The sequence below is a fragment of the Chiloscyllium plagiosum genome, chromosome 5 (genome assembly GCF_004010195.1).
Source record: "Chiloscyllium plagiosum isolate BGI_BamShark_2017 chromosome 5, ASM401019v2, whole genome shotgun sequence".
Taxonomy (NCBI): domain Eukaryota; kingdom Metazoa; phylum Chordata; class Chondrichthyes; order Orectolobiformes; family Hemiscylliidae; genus Chiloscyllium; species Chiloscyllium plagiosum.
In genome coordinates this window covers 84,727,463-84,743,927 of record NC_057714.1, presented here as the reverse complement: position 1 = coordinate 84,743,927, position 16,465 = coordinate 84,727,463, and the positions used below count along the sequence as shown (strand labels likewise).

The following is a 16,465-nucleotide window of genomic DNA, read 5'->3' as shown; positions in this document are numbered from 1 at the left end:
AATGAACATTAAAAAAAGAAACTGCAGATGTGTACAAAATGGAACAATCTCAATCAGTGGACAAAGGAAAAAGTGCCAATCAGAATAAATCTTGAATTAGCTTGTGCGATCAAACACATACCAAGTTGGATCTGAAGGGCATTAAAGAATAAATCATTTTAAACGTATATAGTTCACTATCAAGGACATACTAACATGTTATGTACAATTTTGCATGTACAGTTCTTTTAGATTAAATGTAAGGCTTGTTGAGGGATAAGGGAAGATTTTATGAAATGAAATTCTAAATTATGAAACAAGACTCAGAAGTTTGAAATTGATCAAAGGCACATGATTGAAGTCTTTAAAATATTGAGAGAATTATAAATCACGTAATCAAAAGAAACCATCCTCTTGGACTGTTAGCACAGAACTGGAACCAGCATGCTTACATAAGGGTTTGTGATTAGAATATCAGCAATTCTACCATCATCACCAGTATAGTTGAAGAAATTAGATAGTGACCTTTACAGATGGAACTGTGAAGTTAAAGGTGGAAATTAAGAAACTGCTGCCTGATTTACTTTAAAGCTGTACACCCATTTTTGCTACACCTATATCTTGTCAAGAGACACAACATTGAAAAACATGAAAGATGTGCCATTGTGGTACTTAACCACTGAATATACGTTAAACTTATCAAAAACAGTTAGGACTTGGTAAGACCTATAGGGGATGGTGATAGAGAGAAAGCTTGATAAATCAGAATTACTTACAAACAACCTCTCTGATACTGAAAAAATAATTTTACAAGCACAAAATTATTTGTCATTTCATACTGTCACAGCATGCTGTATTCCACAAGGCCATTGATGATCTGCAATTTATGAAGAATTGTCAAATGTATATGTAGCAGAAATTATAAATGTCATGCACTTTATTGTTTATTATTGTGGTAATTTATAAATTTATTATAATATTTGCAACAAATTGCTTACTGAACACATCAGAATAATTAAGCTACTCAGAAAAATACTATAATAAAACAATCTTGGAACTATTATTCTGTTTAATTTGTGATATATTTAAAAAATGACACTACCATAAAAAGCTTTTTAAAGCAGCTTTCTTTTGTATATGCCAAAATACATAATTCAATTATTTGCTTTACACCTAAAGGCATATAACAAATTGCAATTTTAACAGTTTGCACAAAAGGTATAAAAATATTTACAAATACCATTTCAAAATACATTATGTTCATTGCACAAAGAGAAGAGCATGTTAGGAATGACTTTGCGCTGGGTGACCCTAAAATATTCCATTGGATTGTTTTTTATATTTGCAACTTAAGTAATAAACTTTTCTACTTTTAAATAGGAAAAATACATACAAATTCTTTTGACATTCCAGAATCTTATACAAGTGATGTGCCTAATAGTTGGTCACAATTATCTGAATGCCAGAAGCGATTTGATGTTTGGAATGTAATGGAAACATTGACTCCTTATTAATATTATCAGATGTGGAGATGCTGTGTTGGACTGGGGTGGACAAAGTTAAAAATCGCAACACCAGGTTATAATCCAACAGGTTAAATTGGAAGTACAAGCTTTTGGAGCACTGCTCCTTTGTCAGGTAGTTAGTTAGGTGATGATGAAGGAGCAGTGCTTCAAAAGCTTGTACTTCCAAGTAAACTTGTTTGATTATAACCTGGTGTTGTGTGATTTTTAATATTATCAGAAAGTAAGGTTGAAAGTTCCCAGACAGGCTGGTTAAACTTCACTTCTTCAGGAATGGAGGGGTGCAGTGAAATTGTGACTCACTGAGATCCTTGTAGAGGGAGGAAGAGAGCTTCTTCAAGGAAGGCATCCTTGCAAGAGGATTTGCAGTAGATTAAAATCAACTAGGAGAAAGTGAGGACTGCAGATGCTGGAGAACAGAGCTTAAAAATGTGTTGCTGGAAAGCAGCAGGTCAGGCAGCATCAAAGGATTCCTGAAGAAGGGCTTATGCCCGAAACGTCAATTCTCCTGTTCCTTTGATGCTGTCTGACCTGCTGCGCTTTTCCAGCAACACATTTTTAAGCTCTGATCTCCAGCATCTGCAGTCCTCACTTTCTCCTGGTTAAACTTCCCTGTTCATCGGCTTCATTTATAGGCACAAGGTTGAAGAAATGTGCGCCTAACTCAAGACAGTTTTTAAGCACAAACAGCACAAAATTCCATTGTATTTGATCATTAAATATATAACTGGCAAGCAAATTAATAGATTTTTGAAGATCACAATTGTGCACAAATGTGGTGAGGTGGAATTCCTTGGGTAATGATCTCCAAAGACGTGAAATTGGATGCAAAGCAAGAAGATTGTCAGATTTTGAAGAAATTTGGACACAAATGTGTTTTACATGTAAGTCACTATGCCCAAACGATCTTGCTCTTTTGTACCCATGTATAAATTATCTGACTCCAAATGCATAATGGATCATTTTGATGGTTCTGGCCCAGCTTAACAAGCCATATATCATTTTTACAATTCTATGGTCCATACAGTATAAAATTAACATCAGAATGTTCAACACAGCAGGAAAGAGTCATTTTTTTTGGTGGGTTATTATTATGTTTTGGGACCCCATTGTTGTTGCTGATTTCTGCTTTTTTGAGGCCATTTGTAAATATCTAATATTTTCAAATGGAATTTGGATACAAGTAGGCAAAATTGGCACATGATGAACTTTATTACAGTTGTAACATCTTAATTCATCCCTCAGAAACACCATATACTCAGTATACTAAAGTCAGTCCCTATGCCTATTATTCTGTTTTGAGCAGCTTTTTCTATTCCTTTATCTTATTCTATTAAAAGTACCTTTGTGTTTTAAATGAAGTAACACTAGTCACTTATGGAGGCCAATGCATGCTGACATATTCATCCAGATTTAGAAATATTGAAATATGGTCACCATGTAAAGCAACATTTTGAGCTTCAGTTTATCTTTGGAGCTTTCCAGCTTAAAATTGGCTAATCATTCAGCATGTTTGAATCCTGAGTGTATAATGTCACTGCTTCTAATTAGATCACTGTTAAGACCTGTATGATATGCCAGTTGTCATATATTTTCAACACGTGTTCTCTAAGCCAAAATAAAGTCAACAAGCTATAACTGAAGTCAAAATAAAGTGACATGCCAGAACAATCACAATGTTTTTCTTCCAGGACCACAATGTACATTCCATGCTGTAGACATTTTTCGGTTTTGTTTGTCACATAAGAGTCTTACAACATGGAATTGTTCATGTTATATGAAAGTACAATTTCACAATGGCAAATATGCTTTCAGTGTGCAACATGTAGCTTATTGATATATTATTTATATTACATTATATTCATGCTGACAACACCAACATGAGATGTCAAAGATTAATTTGAGTAACATAAAATAAGTTAATGCTTTTACAGAAATTGTACCGTTTTAACAATTTACAGTCAGTTCTTGGTTTAAAAAAAGCTGGCCAACAACAGCAAAAATATATGTGTTATTACAAAAGATTTAAAAACTGCTGCAAGATCCTAAATATATTAATAAACATAAGATTAGATTTTCAAAAATGGATTTGTTCTAGACTGGCTTCAAGAGCCAGGAGTCAGCATTTGGTTGTAAATTTTTTTTCAAAATATATACATGGAATAGTTTTGCTTCAGAAATGCTTAAAGTCATTTAAGTTTTTTCTTTAAAACGGTTTACCCGATGAAATTTTCAATGTCTTTATTTCGGAAATATGTGAAGACTTTTGAATGATACAGCTGGTTGTTCCTTGAATTTTGCCTTTTGCTTGTGCCAGATTAGTTAAGGCCATGGCTGCGTTAATTTCCTTCCAATAGGTTTCATCTTTGGAGGTTTCCTTTTTCTTTGGATAGCTGAAAGAATAATGAAAAGTGGCAGTTTAGTCTGTAAATTTAACTGACATTAGCAATTTCCGTGCTGAAGTAGAATGCTGTGGATTTTACTAACCTCATTAATCTGTTTGTTCCCTGTTCCACTGTCTCTGATAACAAAAGAGAAGAAAGTTATTCCTTTTCTCTTACAAGGTTTCTTTGACATACAGTTGGTAAAATACTCTTTTTATCCCTTTGAAGATGCTAAAATCAGTTTCCTTGTATTTATATGTAATAAAGTCTAAGGCTGGAATAAGGAAAGCTAAGAGGAAGCATGAGGAAAGGATGGCAGGCTGCACTAAAACAGATAGTAAAATGTTCTTCAGACAGATTAATAGTAAAAGATTGGTGAAGGATAGAGTAGGCCCCATAAGGAACGAGCAGGGTAAGCTGCCCACTGAAGCAAAGAGTGTGACAGAGGTACTAACTGAATGCTTTGCTTCTGTCTTTACCAAATTAGAAGATGGTGACAATGACCCTGTTGGAAACGTGGGTGTTCAGCAACTGTGCAGTATAAAGAAAAGGCTGGCAGAATTCCAGGTAGAGCAGTTGCTAGGCCAGGATCAAATGCATCCTAGATTTCTGAGAGAGGTAAAGGAGCAAATTGCGGTGCTATTGCTCGATGTTTTCCAAACATGTCTGAACACAGGATTAGCCACGGGCGACTTGAAGATTGAAAATGTGACACCACTGTTTAAGGCCATGGTTTTGGCAGTGTTAATATCCTTCAAGCAGGTGTCCAATTTACAGACTAGATTGCCACGTGATATTATTCTTTCAGCTATCTAAAGAAAAAGGAAGCCTCCCAAGAGGCAAAGGATAATCCAGGAAACTACAGACCTGTCAGCGTGGCATCAATTGTGAGAAAACTGATGGAGGCCTCAATATGGGATAACATAAATATGCACAGAGAAAATTTAATCAATACTAGACAGTCAGTATAGCTTTGTCAAGGACTAGTCATATCTTATAAATTTAATTGAGTTCTTTGATGAAGTGACACAGACAGTGGATGAGGGTAGTGCTGTGGATGTTACATATTTGGATTAATGGGTCCTTGGCAGTGTGGATTAGAAGTTGGCTAAAAGATAGGAAACAGAGAGTAGGTGTAGATGGGCACTTCTCAGACTGGAGATGAGTGAGGCTTTTTTCAGCTTGCATGGCTTTGAAAGTGAGTGCCATTGTAACATGAATATAATATCAAGGTGCTCCATAGGTAGGTCTATAGGTCTGGAGCTATGCTTCTTGATTTAGCATGATGTACAGCCCAGCAGACCTGTTTATATTGCTGTCCAAATAAGGTAAACAAAGTTCTGCATATTGGCATCCAAATGATGTTAAATGTTGTAGCTTTCTATCAACATTAATCATAGACTCCTTTAGCATGGAAGGATGCCAGTTAACCTATGGCGGCTGTGCCAACTCTTTGAAGGAACGGTACAATGAATTTCACTCTCCTATTCTTCCTCACAGTTCTGTTAAGGTATCCTTTTAAGTTATAGAATGGCAACAGCACAGAAAATTACCTTTCACGCAATCTGCCCATGCTGTGCTTTATACTCATGCATTTCCCATTGCTCTGTAAATTTTTTCAGTTCAGATCATTGCCTAATTCAGTTTTGAAGATATTTCGTGAATCTGCATCCATACATTCTCAGACAGTACACTTTAGATTCTAACCACTCACTGTGTAAAGATTTTCTTCATTTCATGATTGTTTCTTCTGCCAAACACCTTAAATCAGTGTTCTCTGCTATTCGGTTAACCCACAGATGGAAATAGTCTCTCCCTATCTCATCTATTTAGGCCACTTATGTTTTTGAACACCTCAAATCTCCAATTAATGTTCTGTTCTCTTGGGAGAACAACTCTAGGGTGTCCAATCTAACTATGTAACTGAAGCTTCTCACAGCTAGAATCATTTGCATAAATATCTTTTGCATTCTCTCTAAAGTTTCACATCCTTCTTAATTGTAATGACCAGAACTGGATACAATGCACTTATGGATGTTTTTATGTATGTTCATTTTCATACAGTAAATTGTACTCTACATTGTCCAGGATAAAAGGACAACTAGAGATGGGTACTTAATGCTGGCCCAGCCAGTAACACCCACAAACCCCCAGAAAAGAAAAAAAATCATATATAGACATATATATACTTTATTAATCACTTTTTTGACCTCTCCTGCCACCTTCAATCATTTGTGCATATATACTTTTACATCCCTTTTAGAACTGACTTCATTTTATATTACTCCTCCTCAATTTTTCTGATCAAAATTAATCAACTCACATTTCTCTGCATTAAATTACATCTGCTACTTGTCTGCCCGTCTAAGTACTCTTGAGATTTATCAACTTCTTCCTCACAATTCATAATATTTTGGCATCAAACACAATTTTGCAAGTTGTGCTGAGTGCCCCAATGTCTATGTTATTACCATATATCAAGAAAAGTAGTGGTCTTAATACCAATCCTTAGGGAACCCCATTATATAACTTCCTACAATATGAGAAACAACTATTTCTTATTTTTCTCTGTTGCCTGTCACTTAGCCAATTTATATCCATGTTGCTACTGCACATTTTACATGTAATGTAGCACTTCATAAAAAATATTCCAAAGCATATCTGCAGTTACTGCTGAATCAACTTCCATCACCTTTTGAAGCATTGAATTCCAATGCACTAATATTAATACAAAATAAATTTGAAAAGTTCTTGGGTGCATGACTGAATAAATAGGAATTTCCTAAAATCCTCTTTATACAAAAAAGCTTTAACCTTAAATTAATGTTATATAACTGAAGTGAGTTTGTACATAGTCACAATGGTTTCAGATTGCGTCCTGAATTCGTTTCAGGTAACTTGTTTTGGGTGGCTCACAATCACTACAGCAAGGAATAAGCCAACTTCAGAAAGGAAATGTTCAACGTTTGTTGAGTTTTGCAGCTATTATACCATATTGGTTAAAAAAAAATCTTTGATTATCCCAATGTTTACAGACTGAAACCTAATCTTATGGCTTGTTGGTTTTACAGAAGCAGAAGGAGTCTGGAACAGCTGAACTTGAATTAGCTCCTTTGGATTGCTAAACTATTCACTCACAGAAAGTCATAAGCATCATGTCTACATTTACACTAGTGAAATACTTGGATCACTGCAGTCAAATACATTGTAATAATTCAAACTTTTGCAGTTAGATTTAAGAGTCTTGTTGCACTATAGTTTTATTTGATTACTTTTCTAAACTCCATAAAGCTTCAAATTAATTTGAAATAATGTACATAGACTGGGTCAAAGAACCTTATGTTACCAGATAAATTAGAACTACTTTTTATAAATGAATTTCTGGGTCCCTGCATATCAATCTGTCTCATCACTTCCTCCTATTATAAGACTTTCAGATGTCATACCTCAGATATCACACCTTGTCTCATGTAAATCTTTGCAACATCATTAAACAATGTAAAATATAGGGAGCAGGGAGTGGTATTTGGAACCTAAGCATAAAACCAGGAACATAGCATACTGCAGCCAGAATGTCTGAACCTTCTTAATTGACCCTTGAATAAACTGGCCCAATGTCTCTTTACCAAATAGAATTTTTAGCTTCTGTCAGCATCAAGCACTCTTTTTCCTGTTATAGCACACACCAGACGCAGGAAATCTCCTCTATTGCCACAACAATAAAATTTAATTCTCACCTCAGGATAAGTTTTTATTGAAATGCATGTGTGACTTTCAGTTCTCACCCAGCTATTATCTCTGCAATTGCACTGAGTAAGAGGGACAATTTAATTCTTATTCATATCAAATAATAGGGTGTCATGTGCTTTCAATATGGGTGCATTGGAAATTACATTTTGCCTCTTTTTTCATTTACATTAACAGTCTCATGAGAGAGCAGAACAGACTGAATTCAAACCCAGGTGTGAAGGAACAGTGTTGCAAGCCACTAACCGCATTGTGATATATGAGTTGTGTAATATGTATGTCAAAAGTGAGGTGGAATATATATGTCAAAAGTGATGTGGATTTGTCACTTGTTCACTACTAGCCTTATTAGATATACTTTAAACCTAGATAAAAGTGTATAACATGCACAACTACCGTAAGGTGCATCACACCCTTTCCCCACTATTTTAACCTGAAAATATTTTATTAGTAATTGTAAAGAAAGTATTGCAAACATTAAACCCACAGCCCTCGTAGCCTTATGTTCTATTTTCACCATTTTTAAAATACTTTTCTAAGGGCATCACAAAACCTAGTCTGCATAATTGAAACCAGGTCAGAGCAATTTTAAAGTCATTATCTGTTTAGTCCGATCAACAGCACTGGCATCAACCAAGCATTTTCCCGTATGCCTCAGTTCTCCACAGCTGGGTCCACTGAACTTTTCTGACTGTGTCTACTTTAATCTATATCTTATGCACACACGCCAGCAGCCAAGTATATTGTACATGGAAACTTTTTAACAGACCTACTTTCAGCTAATGTTATTGACAGCAACTTTAAATTTTTCTACTTTCTTGGTGCTTGTGTTTCAATATGTATTGTGGTATTTTACAATAAAATGTACATACATAAGGAGATACAAGTTAGGATCAAGAGTAGGCCATTTGGCCCCTCAAACATTCTCAACCATTCAGTAAGTTCATGGCTGATCTGATTATTCCACATTCCCACCTATCCCCAATAATCTTTCACTCCTTTGCTTCCCAAGAATCTTAAAAATATGCAAAGGTGCTGCTCCACTATCTTTTGATGAAAAAGGTTTCAAAGATTCACGGTCCTTTGAGAGAAGAAACATTATCTTCATGTTTGTTTTAAAACGGTAACCCTTCATTTTTAAATGGAAATCCAAAAAGAGTAAACCATCCTTTTCATATGAGACCTCTGGACCTTGCATGTTTCAATCAAGTCACCTTTTACTCTCCTAAACCAAGCCAGGCCTTTCCAACCTTTCCCCATAAGACAATTTGTGATAGTCCTTTATGGTAGTAAACCTTTTCTAAATTGTTTTCAATGTATTTACATCCTTCTTTAAATAAGGACACCAATACTTTACACAGTACCCAAGTTTCATCAGTGTCCTGTAGAATTGAAGCTTAACTCCTGTACTTTTGTGTTCAGTTCACCTCGCAATAAATGATAATGTTCCATTTGCTTTTCTAATTACTTACAGTATTTGCACACTTACCTTCTGTGATCCATACATTAGTCACCCAAATCCTTCTGCATACGAGAATGCTGCAATCTTTTGCTAATAAGATACCATGCATTTTTTAATTCTCCCTGACAAATCGACAATTTCATATTTTCACAAATTACATTCTTTGTCAAACTTTTGCTGATCCACTTCTCCTATCTATATCCTTTTAAAGCCTGCTATGTTCTCTTCACAGTTTGCTCACAACTTATAACTTGCTTTCTCCCTCCATTTCTGAATAAAGTTAAAATAAATTTGTTCTTATACATTGTTCAGAATTGAAAAGTGTGTGAATTTAACAGGCCAAGATTATTTCTGATACTTTACTATGTCTCCGGGACCTATTTATATTCCATTATTTTCTTTACGTTTCTTTTCAAATGAAAGCTAACCACAGTTATCTAAATCAGTATGATTTGATAATTCATTCAAGCCAAATGAATTACCAAGAAGTAAAATGTATTACTGGTTGTTAAAAATGATCCACTGTTCATATCCTGACCATGTCCAGGAAAAATAGTATGACTAAGGGCTGACTTTTGCACAGGGGTTATCAAATGATCCTGAACACAACTACGTTAGGATTCCAAAGGACACCATCTTTTTTGTATTAGAGGGATGTTTCAAAAATAGGCAAATTACCAACAAACAAATGTGAATGCTGGTCATATTGGTCATCTGGTGCAGACTAATTTTCCAAACATTCACTTTCATCTTCATTTAATTGATAGCCAATTTAAAAAAAATACATACTTTTTTCAGTATACAGCCAAACACTGCCTGAGTCAACATAGCACAAGTAATTAACTCCAGACAGATATATGATCAAAGGTTTTTCCGCAGTTCTCATATTGAAATGTGATTATTATTAAGCAAACTCAATCTCTAATTGGTACAGGAGAGCTAATGCTTAGCACGCATTTTCATTAATACATAGAAGTAAATTGTAAAAAGCTTTAAATCATATTTACATATTTCAGAAGTGGGTAGGATAACAACAATAACATAATTGGAGAAGTTAATTATTTGATATCAATGCATTTTACAAACATTCCTTTTCAGTGAGTGCTGGAGGCATAAAAGTCAGATGTGACAATGGTTCACAGCCAGACTGAATTTTCTGCTTCCTATCATCAAAATATTGTTTTACCAGTTGTCAATTTAAATAAATATACATGTTTTGTATACATATATATGATTGACACTTGCATATGTATTATGTACATAATATACACTACTATTTTCTCCTGGGACAACTTTCCTCCAGACTAGGATCATGCATCAAAACGTTGTGGGCCCATAGCTTGTGATTTTTCTGATGCACACTCATGCCTCGTGAAGTAACCTATCCAAGTAGGAATTTAGGAAGTCTACCTTATTTTCTTCTTAAGCTTCTCATGGGGTTGGACCTAATGCCCCCAACATAAGGTTTGTCCATCAGACAGAGAACAGAGAACCAATGTCATTTCCATGGGATTTGAACTTCACTGGCCAGCATCTGCCTTTCCTCAGGATTTAGTACTGTGCTGGTGGAACTCCAGCCTGCTGAGAGCTATAATTTAACCTGATGCTTGCAGATCTCCATTTCTGCTGTGCTGCATGAGGCTGTGGGGGCTGCTGTTTAGAAGTGCCTCAGGGACTTATCCAGCAATCAGTGTTGTGTCAATCCTTGGACTCAGGACAGTGAGGGAAAGAAAATGGTCATGGGGAGGGGATACATGATCAGAGGTGTGGGATTCATTGTTCTCCCAATGGGAGATCCCATAATTGGACACAGTGTGCTTGATAACAAAGGGCTTACTGACGGGACTATTAGCTTTGAGGAGGCATGGCATAGCCATTCAACTCCCGTACAAGAGAAAGCCATACAACTGAGACACTTCTATATTCCGATGGGCTCAGGGCTAAAACTGTCAATTAGTTCATCAATGAACCTAACTTACAATCTGCTGTGCACAGGCCATTTTCTACCTCTAACTCAATTAAGGGAGGTTTTCCAGCCACGGGGAAAAACTCTTATAATTAAGTTGGCCAAGCTGCCATGTTCCCTGCTTTGGAAAGCTGCATTAAATTCAGAATCCAGATTAAATTGTGCTTGGTTATAAAGATTTGTGTAAACAAGACCCGATTATATATTATGTAATTTAAAACACAGCGCGATTTTAGGAAGCTTTAGTCCAATTAACGACAACACCTTTTTGTTAATAATTCATAAATTGTGAGAATTAATAATAAAAGACATTGGCCACTGAAAATAATTGTCATAGATCTCTTACTTTCTGAAGAGGTTACATTTGTCAGTGGAAGGATTTCTAATCAACGATAACAATTTTACAAAATATAACTAAAATGTTTGCTACAGTCCTGTAACAAATTCATCCTGATAAAGGAACTTTAGTTAAGTAATTCTTCCATCTTTAATAACAGCAAACTCTCCATTTCAGTTAACCTTATTTTAATTTTATCTTATATTAACGTTAAAGTTTCCTTTAACTGACATGCTAAACTATAACATTTATTATTAGCTGTTGTAAAGCTTTAAATTTAAATTAAGTTTTGTTTTCCAATTTTAAGCCAATTTTAATAATAATAAGGTCCTATAAGATTAATCTTGGACTTCACTCTTTTCCTCTGAATGGTTCTTTGACTTTTACTGACATGGATATTTGCCAAATAGTATAAAAACGATGAAACTTAGCAAAAAGGGAAAAGATACTAAATTGCCAAGTAAGGGAATTCCTAACATAGAATATACATTAATGCATGATTTGGCTGAGAAAAACAAACCTGGAAAACGCAATGGAATTCTCCAGTACAGGTTTCCAGTGAAATTCATACATCTCCTCAACTTCAGATCTTTAGTTTTCCATTTCAAAAAATGCTGAGAAGTATCCAACTTGATCTTAACCCTTCAAAAATCTAAACATTAGATTCACTAAACACTACTAAATTCCACACGTTGAAGGTTCTTCAAGGATCAATGAAGTGCTGGACCTAATTCTGGGGAATGAAGTCAGGTTGAGGTGGCAGTGTGGCAGTATTTTGGTGATAGCAACCACAACACAGTATAATTTAAGTCTGTTATGGTAAAGAAAAAGATGGTCTGCAAAAAATAGTTTTTGTATGGGGGAGGGCAGATTTTATTAAAGCAATGTGGGATCTGATCAAAGTAGACTTGGAAAATCCACTGCGGAGCAATGGGGGGAGTGATATGTAGGAGCTACAAGTCCAGAGAAACCTGAATATGTAGGAAGATTCAGGACAAGATAGAAAGGAAAAGAGAGGCCTTTAGCAGGTGCAAAAGGAACATACCAGGGCTTGAGTTTCAGAAGTGCAGGGGAAACCTCAGAAACAATTAGGTGAATGAAGAAGAGGTATGATAAAACCATGGGTGGATAAAATTAGCAAGAGTACCAAGATATCCCATAATTATATAATGTGGAGAAGAGGAATAACCAAAGAAAGATTAAGGCCCATTAGGGACCAAGGGGGAATCTGTTCATGGAGTTAGAGGACATTGTTAGGGTTCATTGGGAAGAAGAAATATGTAGATGTGGAATTTGGGGAGAGAGACACTGTGATATTCGTGAGCAGACAGAGATAGCGAATGAAGAGGTATTGGAGGTTTTGGCATGCTTAACCATAGACAGTATAGAGTAGGAGATGAGGTAGAAAATTACAAATTTTTAATTTGACTCTGGCCACAGGGGAGTTGTGAGAGGACTGGAGGACAACTAATATGGCTCCACTTTAGAAGAAGGGTGGCAGAGATAAGTCAGGCAATTACAGACCAGTGAGTCTCACATCAGTGGAAGGGAAAATACTGGAGAAAATTCTGGAGGAAAGAATTAATCTCCATGTGGAGAGGCAAAGTTTGATCAAGGATAGTCAGCATGACTTTGCCAGGGAGAGGTCATACCTAACAAATTTGATGGACTGTTTTGAGAAGATGATCTAGTGTGTATGAGGCAATACAGTTGATGTAGTTTATGTAGATTTCTGTAAAGCCTTGGACAAGATCCCACATGAGACAATGAGAAAGAAGGTAAAAGCACATGGGATCCAGAGCAACCTGGCAAGTTGGATACAAAATTGGCTTAGTGGTAAGAGAGAAGATAGTGGTAACAGGCTTTATGTGTAACTGAAGGCCCAGTGGATACCACAGGGATTAGTGCTAGGTGCCTTATTGTTCATGATACATATAAACAATGTAAATGAGAATGTGGGGGCTGATGGTAAATAAGTTTGCAGATGGCACGAAGATTGGCCAGGTGGTTAATAGTGAAGAAGGAGGCATTAAGTTACAGGAGGTTATTAATGGATTGTTAGAAAGGTAGATCAGTGGAAGATAGAATTTAGCCGTGAGGACATGCTCTTTGGAAGAAGGAACAAAACAAGAGAATAGTCAATAAATGATACCAGGAAGCTCACAGGAGCATATGGATCTTGGGGTGCTTGTCCACTGATCCATGAAGGTGGCAGAACAGGTTATTAGGAGAGTTAAGAGGGAAAATAGTACACTTGTCTTTATAGGTTGTAGCATAGATACAGGAGTGAGAAGGCTTTGTTGGAGCTGTTCATCACTTTGGTTAGACCACAGATAGTATACTGTGTGTAGCTCTGGTCACCACACTATAGGAACAATGTGATTGCACTGGAGAGGGTGCAAAGGAGATTCACCAGGATGTTGCCTGGGCTGGAGCATTTGAGCTATGAAGAGAGGTTAGATATGCTTGTGTTGCTCTCTTTGAAGCAGAGAAAGTTGAGGGAGGAACCTGAGTGAGGTGTGTAAAATGATGAGAGAAATGGGCAGGGTGGATAGAAAGCAGCTGTTCTCCTTGGTTGAAGGGTCAGTAACAAGTGGACATAATCATAATGTGAAAGGCAGGATCTTCGAGGGAATTTGAGGAAATTCTTTGCATCTCTGGTGGTAGGAATATGGAAGGCTATGCCTAGGAGACCCTGAGAGGCAGGAAACCTCATGACCTTTAAAGTGTATGTGGATGAACACCTGAAATGTCATAAAATTGAAGGCCATGAGCCAAGTGTTGGAAAGTAGGATTAGTGTAGGTAGGCTGGTACAGACTCCACATGCTGAAAGACCTCTTCTATGCTCTATGACTAGTTCTAAGAAGCTTATATCTTGACAAGTTATTGTAGAGCTTTAGTTAAAAGTGTTATTATAAATAACTGTAGGAAGAAGAAAGCTTAAGGTAATATGTTCCCCTAGGAAAGCTCCAGAGAGCAATAATTTACTTAAACATTCTAGTATTTAAAGGTATCCAGATGATGTCTCCTGCATTATTTGGATAATTTCATAAAATTGATGAATCATTATGGCAGATAAGGAGACCACTGGACCCATTGAGCCTAAGCAAGCACACTATAGAACAATTAGCCAGTCCTTTCCACTGTTGTTTCACTGTAGCCCTGAAAGTTTCTTTTCCATAAGGCCCAATTTCCTTCACCTTCTCATTCTTGTAAGATATCAGGTTTCAGATTGTTTCCACACATTAAATTAAAACAAAAGTTTTCCTCACATCCCCCTTGTATCTCTTCTCAAAATCTTAAACCTGTGGTCCCTCATCCATGTGCAATCAACTTTTCTCTGTCTACTTTACAGGAAGTCTGACGTAGTCTTGTAACTTCCATCAAACTTCCCTCAACCTTTGTTTCAAGTGTGTGTTTAATGGCTCTCACAGACTGCACTTAAAGGCACTCAGCTAAGGTAGAGGTTAGGTAAAAACAATGACTGCAGATGCTGGAAACCAGATTCTGGAAGAGCATAGCAGTTCAGGCAGCATCCAAGGAGCAGTAAAATCGCCGTTTCGGGCAAAAGCTCGTCATCAGGAATAAAGGTAACATAACCACGGCAAGTAAACCAGTACCCTAAGGGTACAATTGTATTTCTCCGAACAAGCTTCCTTTTACAAAGAAATCAAATAAAAAAGTACTGTCATTTCCTGTTAAAAGTTAAGCTAGTTACCTAATATACATGATCACAGAGAAAATTGTCATTCATAAACAAACATGGTGTGAACTCTAGACTATTACATGGTTATCAGTCTCTGCACGTGCTTTACATGCATACTCTTTAAATCAGGCCTTTTAGTGGTAAATCAGCAGATTGTCGTTAGGTGTTCCACTGGTATTTACTCACTCCTAGAGTGATGTTCTTTCGCATCGTAAACATTGTTGCCATTGTAACTGATGTCTCTGATTTATTTCTCTTTCTGAGAGGTGATGAACCTCTGAAACTGATAGTCATTCTGTACTCTACAGATATTGAAGTCACTTCTTTCTAATTTATTCCCTGCAGTAAAGGCACAGCTGAACTAGTTGTAAGTATTTGTCTACATTTGCAGTGATATAGCTAGTTGTTCATGTGATCAAGGCAACAACTACTCTACATAAGTCCCTAGTTGCCATTTGAAAATGTTGAATGTTTGTACTCTGACAGGTGTCCAATGCACACTCTGACAATGACATGACAGCCAGCCAAATTTTACTTAGATAAAATCGATGTTGCACATTGATTTGTCATTACACCTGTCATTACAGCCATGCGCCGCTACCTACATTCCCTGCAATTAGACCTGCCCCAGCTCAGGACAACACTCTCACAGACCTGCAAAGGACCTCTACTGTTCTTCATCCACAGAAGGATCCATAAACTAAACAAACAGTTCTTCCTGGCCATATCGGAAATCAAAGACAGTAAGTACCAAAAACTTTCATGTACTTACCCCCACACTCCGGATTCCTCAACTGTTCCAGAATCTTCCATCGGCCGCCCCCATTGACGTCACTAACCTACACGCCCACAACGCCGCATGTGTCTCCGCCTCCACGCCGATCTCCACGCCTAACCCCGCCCCCCTGGCGAGTTCCATCACCACGCCTAACCCCGCCCCTTCGCCGATCTCTGTCTGCATGTCCGTCATATAAGAACCTGAGATACAACTCATCCCGATCTGGCAATCGATCCAATTTTATTTCAACCAAAGCCCCCAAACACCGTTCACCGTTTTAATCAATCTCCTTCACAGCTTTACAGTCCATCTTCTAGAATTCTATACCTGCGTCCTCCTTGTCCCAAGTGCCACAGATGTGAAGCGCTCATGTAACAATCTATCAACGTTCTCCGGCTTTACACACAGACTGCCCCATTGGTTTCTATCGACTCCTAACTATTCCCTGGTTATTATTTTTCACTTGCTATCTGCTAAGATTATCTTGGCATTCTGCCCAATCTTGTCGGCCACGTTTTCTCCACGTCACTGTGTTAGTAAGTCCCTCTGTGTGAGTTTTGAATTTTCACTGCGATAGTTTAC

General features: G+C 36.9%; 1 long non-coding RNA gene across 1 annotated transcript in view; it reads right to left on the bottom strand.

Moving 5' to 3' along the window:
- Positions 1 to 2,071: 2,071 nt before the first annotated feature.
- Positions 2,072 to 16,465, bottom strand: part of LOC122550306 — a 24,305-nt gene continuing 9,911 nt past the window's right edge. Inside the window, exons 2-3 of the long non-coding RNA XR_006311805.1 lie at positions 3,990 to 4,023; positions 2,072 to 3,895 (exon numbers count right to left, since the gene is read on the bottom strand). This is a non-coding gene — a long non-coding RNA (uncharacterized LOC122550306). The remainder of the gene's footprint in view (positions 3,896 to 3,989; positions 4,024 to 16,465) is intronic.